We start from the raw sequence: 21,568 nt of genomic DNA, 5'->3' as shown, positions 1-21,568 counted from the left end.
ACACTGCGTCACCCACATATACACACACAATCCAACACTCACACACGTGTGTGGGAGGGATTGTGTGTGATGGATTGTGTGTCTATCACGCACACACATACTCCCTCTCCCTCTCACACACACATACTCCCTCTCCCTCTCACACACACATACTCCCTCTCCCTCTCACACACATAATCCAACACATGTTACCTTAGGCTAAGGCCCCGCTCCCTCAGTCAGCGCGCCCGCACTGCAGACAGGCGGGGCGCTGACAACCACAGACCGCGATATGCGGTTTGTAGGGAGCGGGAGGCGGGGCGGGAGTGGGAGGGGGGGGCGTGGCTTGAGCGGAGGGACCCGCTACTCCCCCCCCCCCTCCACGGGCTCGGGCTGCAGGAGGGAGCTGATGCGGGCTGCTGTAAGGTAAGCAGCTCCCTCCCCCTTCTGCCACAAAGCACACACACACACACTACCTTGAGTAGGAAGCTGCCTGATGACAGCTCCCGCTCCCGCCCCCGCCCGCACCGCTGATGGGCTCATCAGCGCACCACGTGACGCGTCAACGCTCGGGATCACAATTTTCTTGAATCCCCTGGCGGCTGACGCGTCACAGTGCGTAGTGAGCCGTCAGCGAGGGGGGACTGGGACCGGCTCGGAAGGATTCCCCTGCTGGTGGGGAACGCTCCCGCGGCCGTCCGCGCCGCCGGGCGCAGCGTGTCCCAGCCCTTATCCTTTTCAGCATGCTGCAGCCAGGAAGAGAAGCTGCGTGTGCTGTGCAGCGCCACCTAATGGCCGGAGGCGTCGGCGAGCTGCACAGACACCGCTCCTCTCCTCAGCAAGACCGGGACATTTCTAAAATTGTTGGGACACTGGGACAGTTCCTAGAGTGCCACGGCGCAGCCTTTAACCATGTTCCCTTCACTGCAGATTGCGTCCTGCGCTCTACGGGAACACATAACGTGATCTAACCTGGAAAAATCCCTTTCCTTGAGCATGAATGTAGTGACGACATCTTGGGGCACTCAAAGGGTTAAAGAAGGGCTGCAGAAAATGTCAAAATGACGTGAGATTATATCAAAGAAAATGCGTCTATAACCCTCGTGAGCGTCACCACAAGTCTTTTTATGCAGTTTACTGAGGACATTCTAGGTAACGGTGTTGTGAGTTTTATTGTGTGTTAATCTTAATGTGTATGTGTTCACGGTGGACACTTGGACTGGTGTTTTGGTATTGGTTTTCCTTCTAAAAAAAAGTCATCGCATTTTCCTTTTGGTTGCGGTTTTGGTGCTAAAACACAATGTTTTGGATATTTACAAAAATATCCCAGCTCTGGTTTTTGTGACGTCTTTAATATCTAGATATACAGTACTGTATGTAATATTACATGTGTGTGTGTGAATATATATTTTGTGTATGTATATGAGATATGACTATTGCTCAACACGGATGTCTTTCTCCTGCTATCTGTTGCTTGGGACATAAGGCATCATGAAGGAGCGGCTCAGTGAGTAAAGACACTGACTCTGATAACAGGGACACAGCGTGGGAAGCAGGGGAGCCTGGTTCAATTCCCGGTGTCGGATCCTTGTGACCTTGGGCAAGTCACTTTATCTCCCTGTGCCTCAGGCATGAAAAACAGATTGCAAGCTCCACGGGGCAGGGACTGTGTCTTTAACAATCCTATGTGCTGCGTACCACGTGCTATACTGTAATTGTGATGCGCTTTGAGTCCAATTGGGAGGAAAGAGCTATATGAAATAAAGCTATTATTATCTGAGAGTAGTGGCCGCAGTGTCCATTGCAGACGGAGATGCTCCTGGATGAGTGACCCGGCTGTACGTTATTTGATATGTTTGTTTAAATCTCTTACCATGTGAGTGTGAAACTTACCATACTGATTATTGAAAGAAACAATACAGAACAATATTATACTGTTGGCATCTTCCTCAGGAGAGTGGGAGTGGAGCACAAAGACGGTGACGACCTGCAGCTGGAGAAGACCTTGGATTACCCCTGTGTGGGAGCATGACAATCCGGTCAGCAAATTTGCTTCTGTTGCATTTGGTTACATTTGAGCTCTGTCTCTTTCACTGACTAACACAAAGCTTGCATTATTGTCCTTTCTTATCACTTTTCTTCATTCTTTAGAAATAAGCACATTATTGGCATATGCTGTATATTGCTATTCATCATTTTGATAAGGCGCCTCCACGGCGGGACACACGTCAGAGTGTTGTAACTGTGTGTCCAATTGTTGTGGCTCTCATGCCTACTAAATAGGTTCTTTTTATTTTTTGCCCCCCAGTACTTATATTGTTCTGCTGTCCTTTACCTACAATCTCTGCTATTTTTATTCATCATTCTGAGAGCACATATTATATAGATTATTTATTTGCATATTAAATGACACTATCTTAGAATTCAAGATTTGTGATGAGTATATGGTATAATGTATACAATTTCTTATACCATTTTGTATATATTTCAAAGCACGTATAAACCAACCTCACACTGATGATACCCATCAAGGTTGAAACATGTCTGTGAGTGGTTTAAACTTGCTTTGCTAGTCCCATGATGTGTTTAAAAGCTGTGTGAACGGCGATGCATCAGCTTAAATAGGCTCCATGTGAATGGATATTCCAGGTAAAAGGTGACACATTGTGTGCTCATTTGCATGTCATTACCCAGAATCCCTTGCTGCAGTGGGAGCACTGTATGCGAGGCGATAATGGTTGAAAGGCAGGGGTGCGCGCGCAGTATGGACGCTCCAATTAATTTATATTGTTTTGTGATCGCAGCCCGCACGCGATCAGCATGGACTGCAGCTTTAGTGACACACCATTGGCGTGAATATTGGAGATACTCCTAGCCCATTCAGTAACACATAGAGAAATGAGGAAGGTAGGGACGGAAACATCGGGTGACCTGCACTGCATGGTTGAATAAATCCTATTTTTGTTTCAACCTTGATTTTGTTTTCAGTGCTGGTACTTCGATTTGTCTTCTGTATGATATTAATACCCGACAGTAAGACGGTTAGTCATAATCTTTTGTTACCGCAATATTGCTGTCTGCCCGGTTGACCTTCCTGGTCCAATATCCCTTTCTAGCTCTTCCCAGCTTCAGACCACGGCAGGAAGGGAGGAGGGTGGACAAGCGCCAAGCGCCTGAGAACACAAGATGAGGTAGGTTGTGTGTTCCTAAGCCCCTCTATCCTTGCTTCTGTCAGATTCAGCCAGCGCCCAGCCCTTTTCACCTGTGCTTTTGCTACTGCAGGGGCGATGTGGTTCCTCCAGCATGCCCTGTCTCCCGTCCCACACCTTTCCACTCTCACATTTTGGATTCGATTTCCCTATGTAAAAAAAAAAAAAAAAATGGCACCCACCCTATCCCCAAACCAGCAGCCGAACTAACTGGTGTCTTCTCTCGGTTCAGTGGTAGATATTGCGGATTGGAACAGAGTTGGACTGTCCGTCTACTCCTAACGGGCCTTCACTTGGAGTGGTGCAGCTCAGTAACCTGAAGCTACTGGGGGGGAGAGGACCATAGCTCCCCCCGCCTGACCTTTGGCAGATCCTCAAGCCCTTTGCACTTCTTCCCTCTATAGTGAGGTTGGGCCAGCGCTCCCTCCCAGATGGCTCCTCCAGCATCTGCTGCAAGGGGACACTTACCATGGCACCCCCAGTCTCTTGGCTTATCACACTCACTGCCTCATGTCTAGAGGCTGGTCCTCTGCTCTAATTCATTCCGCTGCAGGGGGGCACAGCTCCCGTTTGCACACCCCCCCCCCCTTCTCTCTCCTCTCACTCTGCTAGCTCACCAAGCTCTTGTTGGGGGTGGGTGGGGGAGGGTGGGGCAGGGGTGACCCCTTGCTCTGCTAAGTCCCTAACTCCACTCTTTATCTCCCCCCTCCCCCCGCGCCCCCCCCCCCTCTCCAACGTTCATGACGCGTTTCGTCACTATACAGCGACTTTTTCAAAGGAGTACTCAAAGTGACGAAACGTGTCAGGAACGTAGGACCGACGACACAACGTCATTACGCAGGTGCGCGGTGTTGGCTGAACCGCGTCTGGAGCTAAATTGGAAGCCAGGATTTGTACTACAAGAAGGGAAATTTGGAACACTGTGGGCAGAGTCTGTGATTGCCGGAGCACAGTTGGAGTCCAGCTGTAAACGGATCCCGGTATCCACAGGCTGTTGCATACATCTAGGGCTGCGGTCCCAGTCAGCACTGTAGCAGGCGCGCCAGGCAGGGGGGGAGGCGCATGCACGTGTTGAAACCGCAATCTGCGGATTCACCTATGAAGGAAGACTTGCGACTGAACGTGTGTCGAGGGGGCATGGCTAAAAATGTCGCAGCCTATTCTTACACAGCACACCACAAAGAAAAAAAAGCAGCGCTATGATTGGCTGCTAGTTCCTGTGGTCTGATTGGCTAGGGAAAGCTGCAATATGGTTGGTCCTCCTGGACCCACGTGACGCGGTCGCTAGGGCTAAATACAATTCTCTTGTCTGCCTGAAAATCTGTCGTGCACCGCGGGGGGAATTTGCGCGACAAGGTATGAAGTGGCGCTGGCCACATGGAGGGGCGGTACTTGTTCGTAGAGCGCACGCCAAGCCGTGCGCTGCAGAACGTACTAGGGACATAATCGCATTTCCACCGCGGATTCATACAGTTGGCAGTGATATTTGTATTCACCACTGCTTGATTTTTACCTTCACTTGTGAGTGAGCCTATTTCCTCCCTCCCTATCTCCCTCAATTAAATGTATTTTTTACGCTATGGGCCGTGCGCTGTCTCTTGTTAGGTTCTATTTTAGATGTGGTTCATCCCTTTGAAAGTTGCCTTACACCCCTCAGCCAGAAGCGTTTTCTGCAGGTCGGACATTTAAGGAACTGGTCTCTCTCTGTTTTATGTTTGTATTGTTTGTGTATTTACATATACATTTATATATCACAACTATACATTAATTTCACATCTTGAATGTATTTGAATTAATTCATTTAATATCATCCCATATATTTTGGCGCTACTATTTTCTTTGTGTTTTTGAGTGTATACAGTGTATATACATATATATATATATATATATATATACTAGCTGAGAGACCCGGCGTTGCCCGGGATGTGAACCCTGAGTAATTATGTGTAAATGTTGTATTATAATGTGTATTGCAACCTTGCAATTGCATGTGAAGGTTATGTAATTTTTTTCCAAAGTGTGTTTTGAAGGTAGGAACAGTATAAAACTCATGTATCTGAGGCCAATTGTGCAAAGTGTATGTTACTTGTTACGGTGGTTAAGTTATCAAAATGTTCTTCTTGGAAACCCTTGGGGAAAGATGGGTAGGTCCATTGTTGAGAGTAGTGTATTTCACGGCAGCTTTAAGTGTGAGTTGGGGAAATTGTTGGTAACAAAAGATGAGTGCAGTATATTGAGTGTGTTTGTGGTTTCTTGAAGTTGCTAGTAGAATATTTGGAGGTGAGGCAAATGTAGCAAAGTCTATGTTCATTTTAAGGCTTGTTTGTAAACCACATTTTTGGTAGTTCCACTTGGAGCAAAGATGTACAATTGTTTTGGTGATCCAACTCTAGAACATGCAACATATAACTGGCCGTGGGAGAAACATGGTGAGTCTAAGTTGATACCAGTGCACTTGATGGACTGTCCTTGTGCTTTGTTGATTGTGATAGCAAAAGCTAGTCTGATGGGGAACTGTAGCCGTTTGAAAGTAAAAGGCATGTCTGTTGGAATGAGTGGAATGCGGGGGATGAAGACATCTTGGCCTTTGGCGTTGCCGGTTAAGATAGTAGCTTCAATGAGGTTGGGCATCAATGTTTTGATGCACAGTCTGGTTCCATTACAAAGGTTATGTGTGTGTAGGTTGCGAAGTAGCATGATGGGTGATCCAACTTTTAGGCGAAGGTGATGTGGTGGCATTCCAGATGGTTCCAGGGAGTGTAGGAATTCTGTTGGATAGTTGACGGCTTCATCCGTATCCACAACTGTATAGATGGAGTTGTATTGAGTAATTGTGTGGGGAAGAATATCTTGAATTTGATGATTTAGGTCATTGACAGAAGTATTTTTGGCAGCAAGGATGGCTCTTTCACAGAGCCACTGGTGGTTTGTGTAATTGTCTAAGAGATTTGGATAGACGTGATATATGAGATCTTGAAGTGATGTCATCATGTTACAAAAATGTGTGGGAAAAGCAATTTCACCTGATGTCAAGTCAGTAGGTAAAGTACCTTCACCTATTTGAAGAAGGGTGTCTGCAAAAACTTTTTCATTTGAGTGGCCGAGAAGTTGTACTCGCATATTGGTTGTTAATGGGAAATGTTTGACATGTCGCCATAAAATAGAGGATTTAAGGCATGCATGACATTCATCTGCTGGTGTGGATCGTGGTATGACTGGAAGTGTTTGTCTGAAATCACCAGCTAAAAGAATGACAGCTCCGCCCATTATTTGTTTATTGTTACGCAAGTCTTGCAAGGTTCGATTAACTCCTTTATGTGCTTTTTTATGCGCCTTGGTACAGTCATCCCAAACAATCAGTTTGCAAATTTGCAGAACGCGTGCTTGTCCAGATGTTTTGGTAAGATTACATATTGGGTTTTCTTCATGAGCAATGTTTAGAGGTAATTTAAGAGCTGAGTGCACAGTTCGTCCTCCATCCATAAGAGTGGCTGCAATGCCAGATGATGCTAGTGCAAGTGCAACATCATTGTGCATTCTTATTTCGGCAAGGAGTAAATTGATGAGAAATGTTTTGCCTGTTCCACCTGGAGCATCAAGAAAGAGTATTGCACCTTGTCCGTTGGTGATGTGCTCCATGATGTTGTCATAGGTGGTAAGTTGTTGTGCAATTAATATTGGTTTTCTTGTTGCAACATATTGTTGGAGAAGTGAAATATTGTATTGTTTCTCTCGCATAAGCTCTGTATTGAGTACATCGTGATGATTACGTTGTGGAGATTGTGGACCTAATTGAAGTAGTGTTTTGTTATTGATAGATAGACATGTATCTTCTAACAATATGAGTACCTCGTTGAAAATCTCTGGTGAAAAGTGAACATTGAGTGATGGATTGTCTCTCTGTGCTTTAGCAAGTATATCTTCACTCATGCTTTCCCGATATGTGTCCCATAGAGTGTTGGGGTTTCATGGGTTGCAGGTGGTAAGGATAATGGCAAAAAGGTTGCGAATTTTGGCTGGCAATGACTGTAATGCAGCTTCGGCTAATGTACTATTCCAGTGTTGATCATCCTCTAGTAAGCCAAGCTTTTGGCAAGCTTCTCGATAAGTCTCACACAGTTGACCGTTGACAGTTTTAAGAGTGTCAAATGAAGTTGGCCCTGGAACGGTATGAAGTAGCATTCTGAGAAAGAAGCATTCAGCGTTGTTTGGATGAACAGTGTAGACACGCCCTAAGGCTTCACTTGCAAGGGCACCGTTCCTGGAACAGCTATACCCTGCTTTCTTTTCATGAACTGTTTTGTGGATGCATTCCAAGTGTAATATCGTGGAGTTTCCGGACAAAGCAATGTCCTTGCAAAAGAGTCGTGTTGACATAATTGAAAGAAGGCAGTTAAAGTTGTGTTTGGTGGCTGAGCAGCAACTGCCTCTGCATTGTGAGGTGTGAAGTATACTCTCTGTCCATTTTCTAAATGAACAGTGAGGTGAACAACGGTTGGGTGTCGTTCGTGAATGGGAAAAGCGAAAATCCTCCAAACAGCTACATACTACTTATATATCTTCCCAGCTGGTAGAGTGTCACTTCGTCCCGGATGTGTTCATTTGTGATTCCGAAAATAGCCATGTCGCTTCCCTTGTTGACATACTTGCAAATGTATTTAATTGATTTAACCGAATTACAGTATTCGACATTAATGTGTGCGTTATAAATTTTACAAAGAAGTGGACAATATGGAACAACCCATTTGTTGTCGACTTGGATGTGTTTTTTGCCTCGAATAGTCATTGTTGCTGTGTATCCACCGTCTGTGGGAGCGCGTCTTCGATATTGAGGATATCCATCATCTCCACTTTGTGTGTCTGCAATTAATGGTTTAGGATATTTTTTGGTGCATTTACCGTCTTTCATACATGGTGCATGAATATTAATGTTTCCACATGGCCCATGAATCATATTTTTTGTGACTATTGCAAATAGTATTGGGTCTTCTTCTGCATTTGGCAACTCTGCTGAGATAACGTTATCGATGTCTATGGCATGTAGCTTTTCTTTGAGCCATTTAAGAATATGAGCATGTGGAAGGCCTCTTTTCTGCCTCTCTATTGAGTACATCCAGCATCGTGTTTGTCCAAAGATATAACTCTTAGTGATGATGTAAATTAATGTGATTAGTTTTTGTCTAAATACTCTGGCGATTAAGTCGTGTCGATCGCTGTGTGCCTGGCCATCCCCAAGTTCTTGTTTTATATCTGGACAAGCTGGATTACATGTAAATGTAATAAAGAAGTCTGGTCGTCTATATGCTCGAACATATGCCATAGCGTCTTGAGCATATTCGTGCATGTGTCGAGGACTTCCTGTGAATGTTGCTGGTAGAATTAACATTTTGCCTATGTTCTCAACGTGACCATCGTTGCCAACAGCATCCCTGAGATGTATGTATTGATCAACGCGAAGTTGTTTTTGATGTAAACGTATGTATAGAAGACGCTCACTTTCAATTTTTGCATACATGTCAACAATAAACTGATGAAAGATTTGGCGACAATGTAAAATGTGGTTTTGTGATGCATCTCGTATCATTAATCTGTATGTGTAGAAGTCCATAGCGGAGACAGTTTTTTTTGTGTTTGCTTGGGAAGCTGGGCCTACTTGTATGATGTTGAAGTGATAGCCATCGTCACCGTTCCAAAGTATGAGAGGGTATTGAAGTGCATCATATGAGCGATGTGTTTCACAAATGCGTGTGAGTGAATGAGCGCGTCGCTGAAGAATGATGTCCCGTGTATTAAATTGTTCCCCAGCTATAACAATAGCGACTTCGTTGATTTGTGGAGCATTAAAGCGACGTTCATGTTAACCCACTGGTGTTTTGTCCGCTCTGATAATGACTTTATAGTCATCAGTTGGCATGCGTTCAAGTGATGTTTTGAATGTGTTAATGAGATGGTTGTGTTCATGTAACATCCTTTGTAAGGAGATGACAATATCACGTCTTGTATTGGGTATCCAATGGCATCGTTGATCAGCTTGTTGTTGTTCATCGCCCATGAAGTAAATTTGCAAGAATTGTGGATCTTGTTCTGGTAATAGGAGCAGAGAGCCGGCCCTGTGGTAAACTTGGCCTTGTACTTTGAAAGTACTTTTAAATCCTATTTGTTCCACTATAGATGTAGCACCAAAGGATGTCATTTGGAAACAGGAGTTGTATTTGCGTATGTTTTGTAGAAAATGTTTAGATTCTGAAGTTGTCCCTGACATGTATGAAAGAAGTGGATTTGGGGGTGAGTGTAGAGGTGGTAGTTGCACTTTGCCATTGCTGCAGCACATTCCAGCTGATTTTTTGTGGAATTTCTTTGCGTGACAGTAGCGACATATAGTGTCAATGTGTCCAATGTTGACCTTTGGATGTTGGTGGTATAGTACAGTATGTGTAGATTATATAGGAAAGCAGCGCATAGCAAAGTGTAATGTGTTGAATGCGTTAATGTACTATGTGTGTGTTGTTGTTGTTCTTGTAGTGTCTCTGTTGTTGTCTTTTGTTGTGCTCTTGATGTGCGTCGTATTGTTCTGTATTTAGCAAGGCGTGTTTCATGTTATTCTGGAGTCTCCGTGGCTCTTGATGTTGTAGCTCGTAGTCGCATTTTTGCCAGGCGTGTTTGATGTTGTTCTGGTGTCTCTGCGTCTCGTGATCTTGTAGCATGTTGTTGGTGTTTTGCAAGGCGTGCCTCATGCTGTTCTGTAGTCTCTGCGTCTCGTGATCTTGTAGCACGTTGTTGGTGTTTTGCAAGGCGTGCCTCATGCTGTTCTGTAGTCTCTGCGTCTCGTGATCTTGTAGCACGTTGTTGGTCTTTTGCAAGGCGTGCCTCATGCTGTTCTGTAGTCTCTGCGGCTCGTGATCTTGTAGCATGTTGTTGGTGTTTTGCAAGGCGTGCCTCATGCTGTTCTGGTGTCTCTGCGTCTCGTGATCTTGTAGCATGTTGTTGGTGTTTTGCAAGGCGTGCCTCATGCTGTTCTGGAGTCTCTGCGGCTCGTGATCTTCTAGCACGTTGTTGGTGTTTTGCAAGGCGTGCCTCATGCTGTTCTGTAGTCTCTGCGGCTCGTGATCTTCTAGCACGTTGTTGGTCTTTTGCAAGGCGTGCCTCATGCTGTTCTGTAGTCTCTGCGGCTCTTGATGTAGTGGGTGTGTCTCTGTGTTTTTGTTATTGTTGTTGTCGTTCTGTTGCTCTTCTGACTCTGTCTCTGTCTCTGTCTCTTTGTTGTGCAAGGCGTGTTTGGCGCTCTAGTGTTTGATTAGCAGGTGATGTGTGTGTGTGTGTTGAGGAATTGGTGTGTTAGGATGCTGTGTGTTTCTTTGTCCCTTTGATGTACTTGGTGTCTGTGTATTATATGGAAGTAGTGTGTGATGTTGCTGTGTGCTATCTGTTGCTGTTGATGTTGTGGTTGTGAGTATTTGTTGGTGAGCTATTGTGTCCTGCGTTGTGAGTTGTTTGTTTTGATTGTGTGCGTGCATTTCAACGTGTGAAATGGGTGTGTGCATTGTGTGGTGTAGTAGACATCCTTGCTGTGTGTGTGCGTGTGACCTGCAGTGTCAGGGTGTGTATGTTTTGTTTTCCGAAGGTCTTTTTTGGGTGGCATGTTTTGGGTTGGCAAGATGTGTTGTTTGTGTTGAGGTTTTGATGTGCGGTATTGTAGGTGCTGTAGAGCTGTTGTGTGTGTCACCTGTGATGTGTTGTCGAAAGTAGGCGGTGTGTGTGTGTGTGTGTGTTGCGGTAGGCGTGGCATGTGATCTTAGTGAAGTGTTTCAGTGCGTGTGTGTTTAGTATACTTACTGATGTTGTTGTGTGAACGGGCACTTGGATCCAATTGTTGTGTTCTGTGTTTTGGGTACAGCGTTCAGGTGTGGAGGTGTTCAAGGCATCCGGTGGTGGTCTGTGAAAGGGTTGTAAATGGGTTAAGTGTGACAGTCTTGAGGGGTCTTTTGTGGTTGTTTTGTGGTGTGTGTGTGTGTGTGTGTCTTTGAATGTTGTGTGTCTGGGTGGGTGTTTGTGAGTGTTGTGTGAATGTTGGTTGTGTGTGTGTCTGAATAGTGTGTGTATGTGTTGTGTTTTTGTGGTGTGTGTGATTGTTGCTTGTGTGTGTGGGGTGGGTGTGTGAGTGTGGGGCTTGGGTGAGTGAGTGTGTTGAGCGTTGTGTGGGTGAGTGACTGTTGTGAGTGTGGGTTTGTGTTGGGTGGTGGCTGGGTGTGTGAGTGGTGGCTTGGTGTGTGATTGAGTGTTCTGTGTCAGTGTTGGGTGTGTGTTGGCTATGTGGGTGTATGTGTGAGTGTTGCGTGTTTGGGGGTCTGAGTGGTGTGTGTGTATGTTGGAGTATTGGTTGTGTGGTTGGTGGAGTATTGGGTGTGTGTGGTTTGTGTAGTGTTGGGTGTGTGTGTGTGTGGGTGAGTGTTGTGTGTGTCTGTAATGAATGTTTGTGCACCAAATGACAGATACGGGCCAAGTAGTATTGTGTTAATAATGTTTTTTATTTAAACGAAGAGCCGACTGGCTGTGTGAGGTGTGGTGGGAGCGGAGGCGGTGTGTTGGTGTGCATGTTTGGGGGTTGGTTTGGCGTTGTAGGGGAGGGGGGGTGTGGTGGTTCAGGTGCAAGGGGAGGGTGGGCATACACGTGGTAATTTGCATTCTCTTCAGTGTAGTGTGTGTGTCACCACGGTGAAGGTGAAGTGTGTTTCCAGCGGAGAGGGTGTTGTGGGGGTAGGGGATTGTTGAATTGTTGTTGTGTGTGGCATGTCAGCACAGGAGGGTTGGGTGTGTGGGTGAGGTCGTGTTATGTGGGTGAGTGTTGTGTGGGTGTGTGTGTGAGTGGTGGGTGGGTGTTGTGTGTGGAGGTGTGCTGACTATTTGTGCAAGAAATGACACAGACGGCTCAATTTTCATTGTCTTCCAAATATCTTTTATTTCAACGAAGAGCTGAGTTCCTGTGGGAGGTGTGTTGCCAGCGGTGGGTGTGTGTTGGTGTACACGTTTGGGGGGGGTGGGGGGTTGATGTGCAAGGGGAGGGGGGGCCCAGACCTGTAAATCTGCATTGTGTTGAGTGTAGTGTGTCTGGCAGCACGGTGAAGGGGAGTTGTGTTTCCCGTGGCGAGGGTGTGTTGGGGTGTTTTGGCGTCCGTGTGTGTGTGTGTGTTGAGGCGTTGGGTAGGGGAGGTGTGTTGAATATGCGGCAGCGTGAGTTGTGCGTTGCGGTGGTTGGGGTGTGGGGGGTAGGTAGGGGTGTGTTGAAGTGTTGTTTTGTGTGGCGTATCAGCACAGGAGGGTTGGGTGTGTGTGTGAGGCCGTGTGGCGTGGATGAGTTCGTGTGGCGTGGCTGAAGGCGTGTGGCGTGGCTGAGGGCGTGTGGCGTGGCTGAGGGCGTGTAGCGTGGCTGAGTGCGTGTGGCATGGTTGAGGGCATGTGGCGTGTGGCATGGCTGAGGGCATGTGGCGTGGCTGAGGGCGTGTAGCGTGGCTGAGGGCATGTGGCGTGCCTGAGTGTGTGTGTGCACGTGGCTAAGGACGTGTGTGTGGGGCGTGCCTGAGGGCGTGTGGCGTGCCCGAGGGCGTGTGTGTGTGTGGCATGCCTCAGTGCGTGTGGCGAGCCTGAGGGCGTGTGTGTGTGTATGGCGCGTGTCTGTGGGCGTGGCTGAGGGCATGTGTGTGTGTCGTGGCTGAAGGCGTGTGGGGTGCCTGATGGCGTGTGTGTGTGGCGTGGCTGAGGGCGTGTGGCTGAGGGTGTGTTTGTGGATGGCTGTGTGTGGCTGAGGGCGCGTGTGTGCGTGGCTGAGGGCGTGTGTGTGCGCGTGGCTGAGGGCGTGTGTGTGTGTGGCGCGTGGCTGAGGACGTGTGTGTGCGTGGCGCGTGGCGCGTGGCTGAGGGCGTGTGTCGTGGCTGAGGGCGTATGTGTGTGTGGCTGAGGGCGTGTGGCTGGCTGTTGGGTGTGTGGCTGAGTGTTGTGTGTGTGTGTTTGTGTGTAAGTGACACTGTGAGGCTAAATTTGTTTTCCAAGCAGACATGTGGCAGGACGTGTTGAATGAAGGTGAGGTCCTTATGGGTGTTTGTTGCGGCCTAGGGGAGGTGTTGGTGTGTTTGTGGGCTACGTGCGTCTTTGTTGGGGGGGGGGGGTTGTGGGCCACGGGAGGGTTTTGGGGGGGTGCGGGCTACGGGAGGGTTTGGGAGGGGGTGCGGGTTACGAGAGGGTTTGGGGGTGTTGCGGGCTACGGGAGGGTTTGGGGGGGTGCTGGCTACGGGAGGGTTTGGGGGGGTGCGGGCTACGGGAGGGTTTGGGGGGGGTGCGGGCTACGGGAGGGTTTGGGGGGGGTGCGGGCTACGGGAGGGTTTGGGGGGTGTGCGGCCTACGGGAGGGTTTGGGGGTGTTGCGGGCTACGGGAGGGTTTGGGGGGGGGTGCGGGCTACGGGAGGGTTTGGGGGGTGTTGCAGGCTACGGGAGGGTTTGGGGGGTGTTGCGGGCTACGGAGGGTTTGTGGGGGTTGCGGGCTACGGGAGTGTTTGGGGGGGGTGCGGGCTACAGGAGGGTTTGTGGGGGTTGCGGGCTACGGGAGTGTTTGTGTGGTGTGCGGCCTACGGGAGTGTTTGGGAGGGGTGCGGCCTATGGAGTGTTTGTGGGGGTGTACGGGCTACGGGAGTGGTTGGGGGGGGGGCCTCCGGGATACAGGAGGGCTTGCGGTGTGCGGGAGGGCTTGCGCTCCACGGGAGTGGTTGTGGTGTAGTGTTGGAGATGCGTGCGTTGTCCAGTGGCGATGTGTGAGTATCAGAGGGTGATGTGGGCTTGGGGGGGGGGGGTTCGTGCTCTGTGTGGGTGGGTGTTGCGGCCTCCGGAGGAGATGCGTGCGTTGTCCGGTGGCGATGTGGTTCTGTGGCGGTGAAAGTGAGTAGCTAGCAAAGTGTGTGTTTGTTTGCTGGGGGTGTGTCCTGTTTTGGCGGTGAAGGTGCGGTCCGGCGTGGTTGTGTTGAGGTGAAGGGGAGGGGTGTTGGCAGGGTAGGCCGGAGTGTGTGCGGGTCGTAGAGGGGCTGCGGGTCGTAGAGGGGCTGCGGTACTGGGAGAGGTGTGGCGTGCGGTCGTGGTCTGCATTTGTGGGGGGGGGGGCGAAGGGGGTGTTGTTAAGAGGCAGTGGCCGTCGGTGTGCGCTCCGTAACCGTGCGGTGTGTGCAGGTGATCGTGCGCTGTTGTGTGAGGGTGGGGAATGTTGCAGTGGTGAAAACAATATTTATATAGCTAAGAGTTTGTACTTGATTCGGCAGTTCTTTTGGTGGTAGCAGGTGGTGAGGGTTTTGTGGGTTGAGAGCTGTGAAGCGTCGTCCCAGAGCAGTGAGGGTTAGGTGCTGTGTAACGTTCCCAAATCTCCCAGAGCAGTGAGGGTTAGGGGCTGTGAAGCGTTCCCATAGCTCAGTGAGGGGTGGGAGAGTGTGGCAGTGGTGTCAGTGTGTTGGCCGCAGGCCAATGAGAGGTGTGCGGGGGGGCGGGCGGGCCAAGGGAGCCATCTCATTGGCCTGAGGCGGAGTGACGGGCCAAAGGTCCAATGCGATTGCCCCTAGGGACAGGGAGACACAGGACAGACAGACAGGCATACGACGGTTTGAGATATATATATATATACACTGTATATATATATAGAACAGAGCGAACAGCAGGCACTCCACTAGAAAATAATGTAGGTGCTAATCCCATACGGTAATAATAGGAAATATGATACCGTTGTTTAGACAAAATCACACAGGCAGCACTCAATTGTTAGGTCAAAAAAGAATATATTGTGAAACAAAGGCACAGAACCAACGTTTCCGCCAGAGGGACCTTTGTCAAGGTGGTGCACCACCAATGCGGTATCGTATTTCCTATATATATGTATATATATAGGAAATACGATACCGCATTGGTGGTGCACCACCTTGACAAAGGTCCCTCTGGCGGAAACGTTGGTTCTGTGCCTTTGTTTCACAATATATTCTTTTTTGACCTAACAATTGAGTGCTGCCTGTGTTCGGCAGTGTTCAACAAATCACCCAAAAATCTACTCGCCCAACCAAAAAATCTACTCGCCACCTAGTCCCGCCCTCAACCCCGCCCCTAGTCCCGCCCCCCAACCCTAGTCCCGCCCCCAATCCCACTTTAAAATAAAATATATAAATAAAATACATTTAATAAATTCCTAGTCAGAACAACATTCGTTTTTGACATAAATGTATTTATTGTATTACATTATACTACAATTAGGCCTTGTTACGTGTGTGTGTGTGTGTAAATGTCGGATCTAGAAATAAAAGCCTGGTGTGAATGACTAGTTTCGTGAACCTCTTAACCAGTGTCTGGATGTCCCCGCTTCATAATATCTAAAGCAGCAATCCCGCCTGGGATCTTACCTGATCCGCAGTCCCTCAATGTCCAGGTACCCTCATTCCCGCAATGTTATACATTGGAGGGGAAGTGTTCCCTACCTCTCTTCTGGGTTAGGGGGGATTCCGATGTCTCCCGTGTGAAGCTTGAGTCAGAACTGGAAGAAAGCAGTATAGGTTATTCGGTGAAGTATAGGGCAAGTAAGATATATAGGGTAAATAAGAGATCCAGAGTGTGGGGGAGAGAAAGAGAGAGTGTGGGGGATAGAGAGAGAAAGAGAGAGAGAGTATGGGGGAGAGAGAGAGTGTGTGGGGGAGAAAGAGAGAGAGTGAGAGTGTGGGGGAGAGAGAGAGAGAGTGAGAATGTGGGGAGAGAGAGAGAGTGTGGGGGGGGAGAGAGTGTGGGGGAGAGAGAGTGTGGGGGAGAGAGAGAGAGTGTGGGGGGAGAGAGAGAGAGTGTGGGGGAGAGAGAGAGAGTGTGGGGGAGAGAGAGTGTGGGGGAGAGAGAGAGTGTGGGGGAGAGAGAGAGTGTGGGGGGGGGAGAGAGAGTGTGGGGGAGAGAGAGAGTGTGGGGGAGAGAGAGAGTGTGGGGGAGAGAGTGTGGGGGAGAGAGAGAGTGTGGGGGAGAGGAAAGAGAGAGAGTGGGGGGAAAGAGCGAGAAAGAGATAGAGTTGAGGGAAAGAGAGTGAAAGAGATAGAGTTGGGGGAGAGAGAGAGTGTGTGGGGGAGAGAGAGAGTATGGGGAGAGAGAGAGTGTGGGGGAGAGAGAGAGAGTGTGGGGGGAGAGAGAGAGTGAGGGGAGAGGAGAGAGTGGTGGGGAGAGAGAGAGAGAGTGGGTGGGAGAGAGAGAGAGAGTGGGAGAGAGAGAGAGAGTGTGGGGGGAGAGAGAGAGTGTGGGAGAGAGAGAGAGAGAGTGTGGGGGAGAGAGAGAGAGTGTGGGGGAGAGAGCGTGGGGGAGAGAGAGAGGGTGTGGGGGAGAGAGAGAAAGAGTGGGGGGAGAGAGAGAGTGGTGGGAGAGAGAAAGAGAGAGTGTGGGGGAGAGAAAGAGAAAGAGAGAGAGAGTGTGGGGGAGAGAGAGAGTGTTTAAGGAGAGAGAGAGAGAGAGAGAGAGTGGGGGGGGGGAGAGAGAGAGTGTGTGGGGGAGAGAGAGAGAGTGTTTGGGGAGAGAGAGAGAGGAGTGGGGGGGGGGAGAGAGAGAGAAAGAGAGAGTGTGGGGGGGAGAGAGAAGAGAGAGTGTGGGGGAGAGACAGAGTGGGGGGAGAGAGAGAAGAGAGAGAGTGGAGGGGAGAGAGAGAGTGGAGGGGAGAGAGAGAGAGTGGGGGGGGAGAGAGAGAGAGTGGGGGAGAGAGAGAGAGAGTGGGGGGGAGAGAGAGTGGGGGGGGAGAGAGAGAAAGAGAGAGAGTTGGGGGAGAGAGAGAAGAGAGAGAGTGGAGGGGAGAGAGAGAGTGGAGGGGAGAGAGAGAGAGTGGGGGGGAGAGAGAGAGTGGGGGAGAGAGAGAGTGGGGGGGAGAGAGAGAGAGTGTGGGGGAGAGAGGAGAAGAGAGAGAGTGGGGGAAAGAGAGAGAAGAGCTAGAGTTGGGGGAAAGAGAGAGAAAGAGATAGTGTTGGGGGGAGAGAGAGAGTGTGGGGGAGAGAGAGAGAGAGTGTGGGGGAGAGAGAGAGAGTGTGGGAAGAGAGAGAGTGTGGGGAGAGAGAGAGTGTGGGGAGAGAGAGAGTGTGGGGGAGAGTGAGAGAGTGAGGGGAGAGAGAGAGAGAGTGGGGGGGGAGAGAGAGTGGGGGGAGAGAGAGAGTGGGGGGGGGGAGAGAGAGAAAGTGTGTGTGGGGGAGAGAGAGAGTGTGGGGGAGAGAGAGAGAAAGAGAGTGTGGGGAGAGACAGAGAAAGAGAGAGAGTGGGGGGAGAGAGAGTGGGGCGGGAGAGAGAGAACGAGAGAGAGTGGGGGGAGAGAGAGAAGAGAGAGAGAGGAGGGGAGAGCGAGAGAGTGGAGAGGAGAGAGAGAGTGGGGGAGAGAGAGAGAGAGTGGGGGAGAGAGAGAGAGAGTGGGGGGGGAGAGAGAGAGAGAGTGTGGGGGAGAGAGAGAGAAAGAGAGAGAGTGGGGGAAAGAGAGAGAAAGAGATAGAGTGGGGGGAAGAGAGAGAAAGAGATAGAGTTGGGGGAGAGAGAGAGAGAGTGTGGGGGAGAGAGAGAGAGTGTGGGGAAGAGAGAGAGTGTGGGGAGAGAGAGAGTGTGGGGAGAGAGTGTGTGGGGGAGAGGGAGAGAGTGAGGGGTGAGAGAGAGGAGAGTGGGGGGGAGAGAGAGTGGGGGGAGAGAGAGTGTGGGGGGCGAGAGAGAGAGAAAGAGTGTGGGGGGGGAGAGAGAGAGTGTGTGGGGGGAGAGAGAGAGTGTGGTGGGAGAGAGAGAGAGAGTGTGGGGGATAGAGAGAGAGAGTTGTGGGGAGAGTGAGTGTTGTGGGGGTGAGAGAGAGAGAGTGTGGGGGGGGAGAGCGAGAGTGTGGGAGAGAGAGAGTGTGGGGGGGAGTGAGTGTGTGGGAGAGAGAGGAGTGTGTGGGAGGAGAGAGTGTGGGGTAGAGAGAGAGAGAGAGTGTGGGGAGAGAGGAGAGAGAGAGAGAGAGAGGTGGGGGGGGGAGAGAGAGGGTTGTGGGAGAGAGAAGTGAGAGTGTGGGGGGAGAGAGAGAGAAGAGAGAGAGTGTGGGGGAGAGAGAGAGAGTGCTGGGGGGAGAGAGGTGTGGGGGGGGGGGAGAGAGAGAGAAGAGAGAGTGTGGGGGAGACAGAGAGAAGAGAGAGTGTGGGGGACGAGAGAACGACGAGCGAGTGGGGGGGAGAGAGAGAGTGGGGGGGGGAGAGAGAGAAAGAGAGAGAGTGGAGGGCGAGAGAGAGAGTGGAGCGGGAGAGAGAGTGCGGGGAGAGAGAGAGTGGGGGGGAGAGAGAGACGTGGGGGAGAGAGAGAGAGTGGGGGAGACGAGAGAGAGAGAGGGGGGAGAGGGAGAGAGAGAGAAGGGGGAGAGAGAGAGAGAGTGGGGGAGAGAGAGAGAGTGGGGGAGAGAGAGTGGGGTGAGAGAGAGAGAGTGTGGGAGAGAGAGGAGAGTGTGGGAGAGAGAGAGAGAGTGTGGGGGGAGAGAGATAGAGAGTGTGGGGTGAGAGAGAGAGAGAGTGTGGGGGCGTGAGAGAGAGTGTGGGAGAGTGGCTGGGGTGAGAGAGAGAGTGTGGGGGAGAGAGAGAGTGTGTGGGGGGGAGACAGAGGGGAGAACGGTTGGGTGACACTGAGGGTGGGTGATACTGAGTGGGGTGGAGGACTGAGGGGGGAGAGGTTTACTGATTGGGGGGGTGAGGGTTATGGTTGGGGGGGAGAGGTGATGATTGAGGGGGGAGAGGTGACTGATTGGGGGTGAGGTGATGATTGGGGGGGAGAGTGGTGTTGCTAGGGGGGGGGTGATGACTGGGGGGGGGTGACTGGCTGGGGGGGGTGACTGACTGAGGGGGTGACTGATGGGGGGGGTGACTGACTGGGGGGGTGACTGATGGGGGGGTGACTGACTGGGGGGGGGTGATTACTGGGGGGGTGACTGACTGGGGGGGGGTGACCTGACTGGGGGGTGACTGACTGGGGGGGTGACTGACTGGGGGGGGGTGATGACTGGGGGGGTGACTGACTGGTAGGGGGTGACTGACTAGGAGGGTGACTAATTGGGGGGGTAACTGACTGGGGGGGTGACTGACGGGGGGTGACTGACGGGGGGGTGACTGACGGGGGGTGACTGACGGAGGGGGTGACTGACGGGGGGGGGTGACTAATGGGGGGGGTGACTGACGGAGGGTGACTGACGGGGTGACTGACTGGGGGGGATGACTGACTGGGGGGGTGACTGACTGGGTGGGGTGACTGACTGGGGGGGTGTGACTGACTGGGGGGTGTGACTGACTGGGGGGGGGTGACTGACTGGGGGGGGGGTGACTGACTGGGGGGGTTGACTGACTGGGGGGGGTGACTGACTGGGGGGTGACTGACTGGGGGGGGGTGACTGACTGTCACACACATACACATACTCCCATACACACATACACATACTCCCATACACACACACACACACACACACATACATACACATTCATTCACACACACACACAGGGGAGGAAAGGCCGCGACCAGCACCACGCTCCTCCCCCACCCACCCGCGCCCGTCTCCGCTTGTGGGGGGGGGGGGCAGGCCGACATCCCCCCCCAATCAGCAGGGTGGGTGGGGGGCACGTGGCGAGGTATCCCCGGGGACAGTCAGCCCCGCCGTGGCCGCCACTGCCCTTCTCCCCTCGCCGGCATGTCCCGCAGTGCGAGGCCAAGAAAGCCCGCGGCGGCATGAAGCTCGGGGGGGAGGGAGGGTAGGGGGGCAGGCCGACATCCCCCCCTCCTCATGGGAGGCACGTGGTGATGGGTGAGGGCCGAGGCCCCCCCCCCCCCCCGCACGCCAACCGGGCTGCAGCAGCGGGGACCTCCCGCCCCCGGCAGCGATCGGTGGATCGAGGAGCAGGGGACAGGAACAGGGGACAGGAGGAGAGGAAGGGGACAGGAACAGGGGACAGGAGGAGGGGACAGGAGGAGGGGAAGGGGACAGGAGCAGGGGACAGGAACGGGACAGGAGGAGAGGAAGGGGACAGGAACAGGGGACAGGAGGAGGGGACAGGAGGAGGGGAAGGAGACAGGAGCAGGGGACAGGAGGAGAGGAAGGGGACAGGAACAGGGGACAGGAGGAGGGGACAGGAGGAGGGGACAGGAGGAGGGGAAGGAGACAGGAGCAGGGGACAGGAGCAGGGGACGGGAGAGCTGCCACAGTGGGGAGTAGGGAGCCATGTGGGGATCAGAGGGATCGCAGGGAAGGAGTAGAGGGGCCGCAGCATGGCGAGTACTTACCCTCCTACAGATGTCCGGGCAGAAAGAATGGCCGCTCGTTGGGGGCGGGCTCATATAGAGCCTGGCCGCGCGCCCACAAAGCCTGGAAGCGCGCGCCAATCAGCTGTCAGGTAGGGGGAGTTTTTTTTATTTTTATTTTTTTCAGCGCGAGCAGGGAAATTTAAATAAAAACACGTGTGCTGCTTGGGCCAATATTTACTCGCCCGGGGGATAAATCTACACGCCCCGGGTGTGTAAATGTATAAGATTGTCGAACACTATATATATATATATATATATATATATATATATATATATATATATATATATATATAATCAAAAAATAAATAGATGATACCGTTCTGTGGCTAACGAAATGCTTTTATTTGTGCGAGCTTTCGAGATACACGGATCTCTTCTTCCGGCGATGTAACAATGAATGAAGCAAGCAAAAGCTATACTATAAACAGTGTCTATTGGAATGTTATCTGTGCTGGTCCTTCCCCCGGTGTGGATGTGTTTTATGGCTAGAGGTGTCAAAGGGTAACTGAAAGCAAGTGAAGAAAGAGTGTGTATGTGTATCAGTGTGAATAAAAATGAATGGAGAGCCCACAGTATAAACATATATATATATATATATATATATATATATATATATATATATATATATATATATATATATATATATATATATATATACGTATATATATATGTATATATATATACACACACACACACAAACACACACCACACACGGTGTGGCATGGGGGATGGATACAGTAACGGGGAACAAGACAGTGACGAGGGGAGGAGAGTCCCTACCTTCTGCAGTGCTGCTGTAGGATCTGCAGGGGATTAACTGCCACTACAAGCCATCTTGTATATACTGTGACCCCTGACAACGACACAGGGATCCAATCAGCAGAGGAGGCGGGGCCTGACAATGACACAGGGATCCAATCAGAAAAGGAGGAGGGGGCCTCACAATGACACAGGCATCCAATCAGTAAAGGAGGCGGGGCCTAACAGTGACACATGAATCTAATCAGATGGCCAACACCAGGAAGAACACAAGACAGACCCCCCAGTGAGGGGGAGGGGGATTTTGGTTG

General features: G+C 50.8%; 1 protein-coding gene across 3 annotated transcripts in view; it reads right to left on the bottom strand.

Moving 5' to 3' along the window:
* LOC142487969 (uncharacterized) overlaps window positions 1-21,361 on the bottom strand; it is a 95,242-nt gene extending 73,881 nt beyond the window's left edge. For 2 of the 3 annotated variants that reach the window (XM_075588193.1, XM_075588189.1), the window contains exons 1-2: window positions 21,279-21,361; window positions 11,022-11,121 (exon numbers count right to left, since the gene is read on the bottom strand). The gene's annotated coding sequence lies outside the window, so the exon portion shown is untranslated. The remainder of the gene's footprint in view (window positions 1-11,021; window positions 11,122-21,278) is intronic. The other variant, XM_075588190.1, reaches the window with a different exon arrangement.
* Window positions 21,362-21,568: the final 207 nt, after the last annotated feature.

Source organism: Ascaphus truei, chromosome 2 (genome assembly GCF_040206685.1).
Source record: "Ascaphus truei isolate aAscTru1 chromosome 2, aAscTru1.hap1, whole genome shotgun sequence".
Classification (NCBI taxonomy): domain Eukaryota; kingdom Metazoa; phylum Chordata; class Amphibia; order Anura; family Ascaphidae; genus Ascaphus; species Ascaphus truei.
The sequence above is the reverse complement of the archived record's forward strand: the minus strand, read 5'-3'. Positions and strand labels throughout refer to the sequence as shown.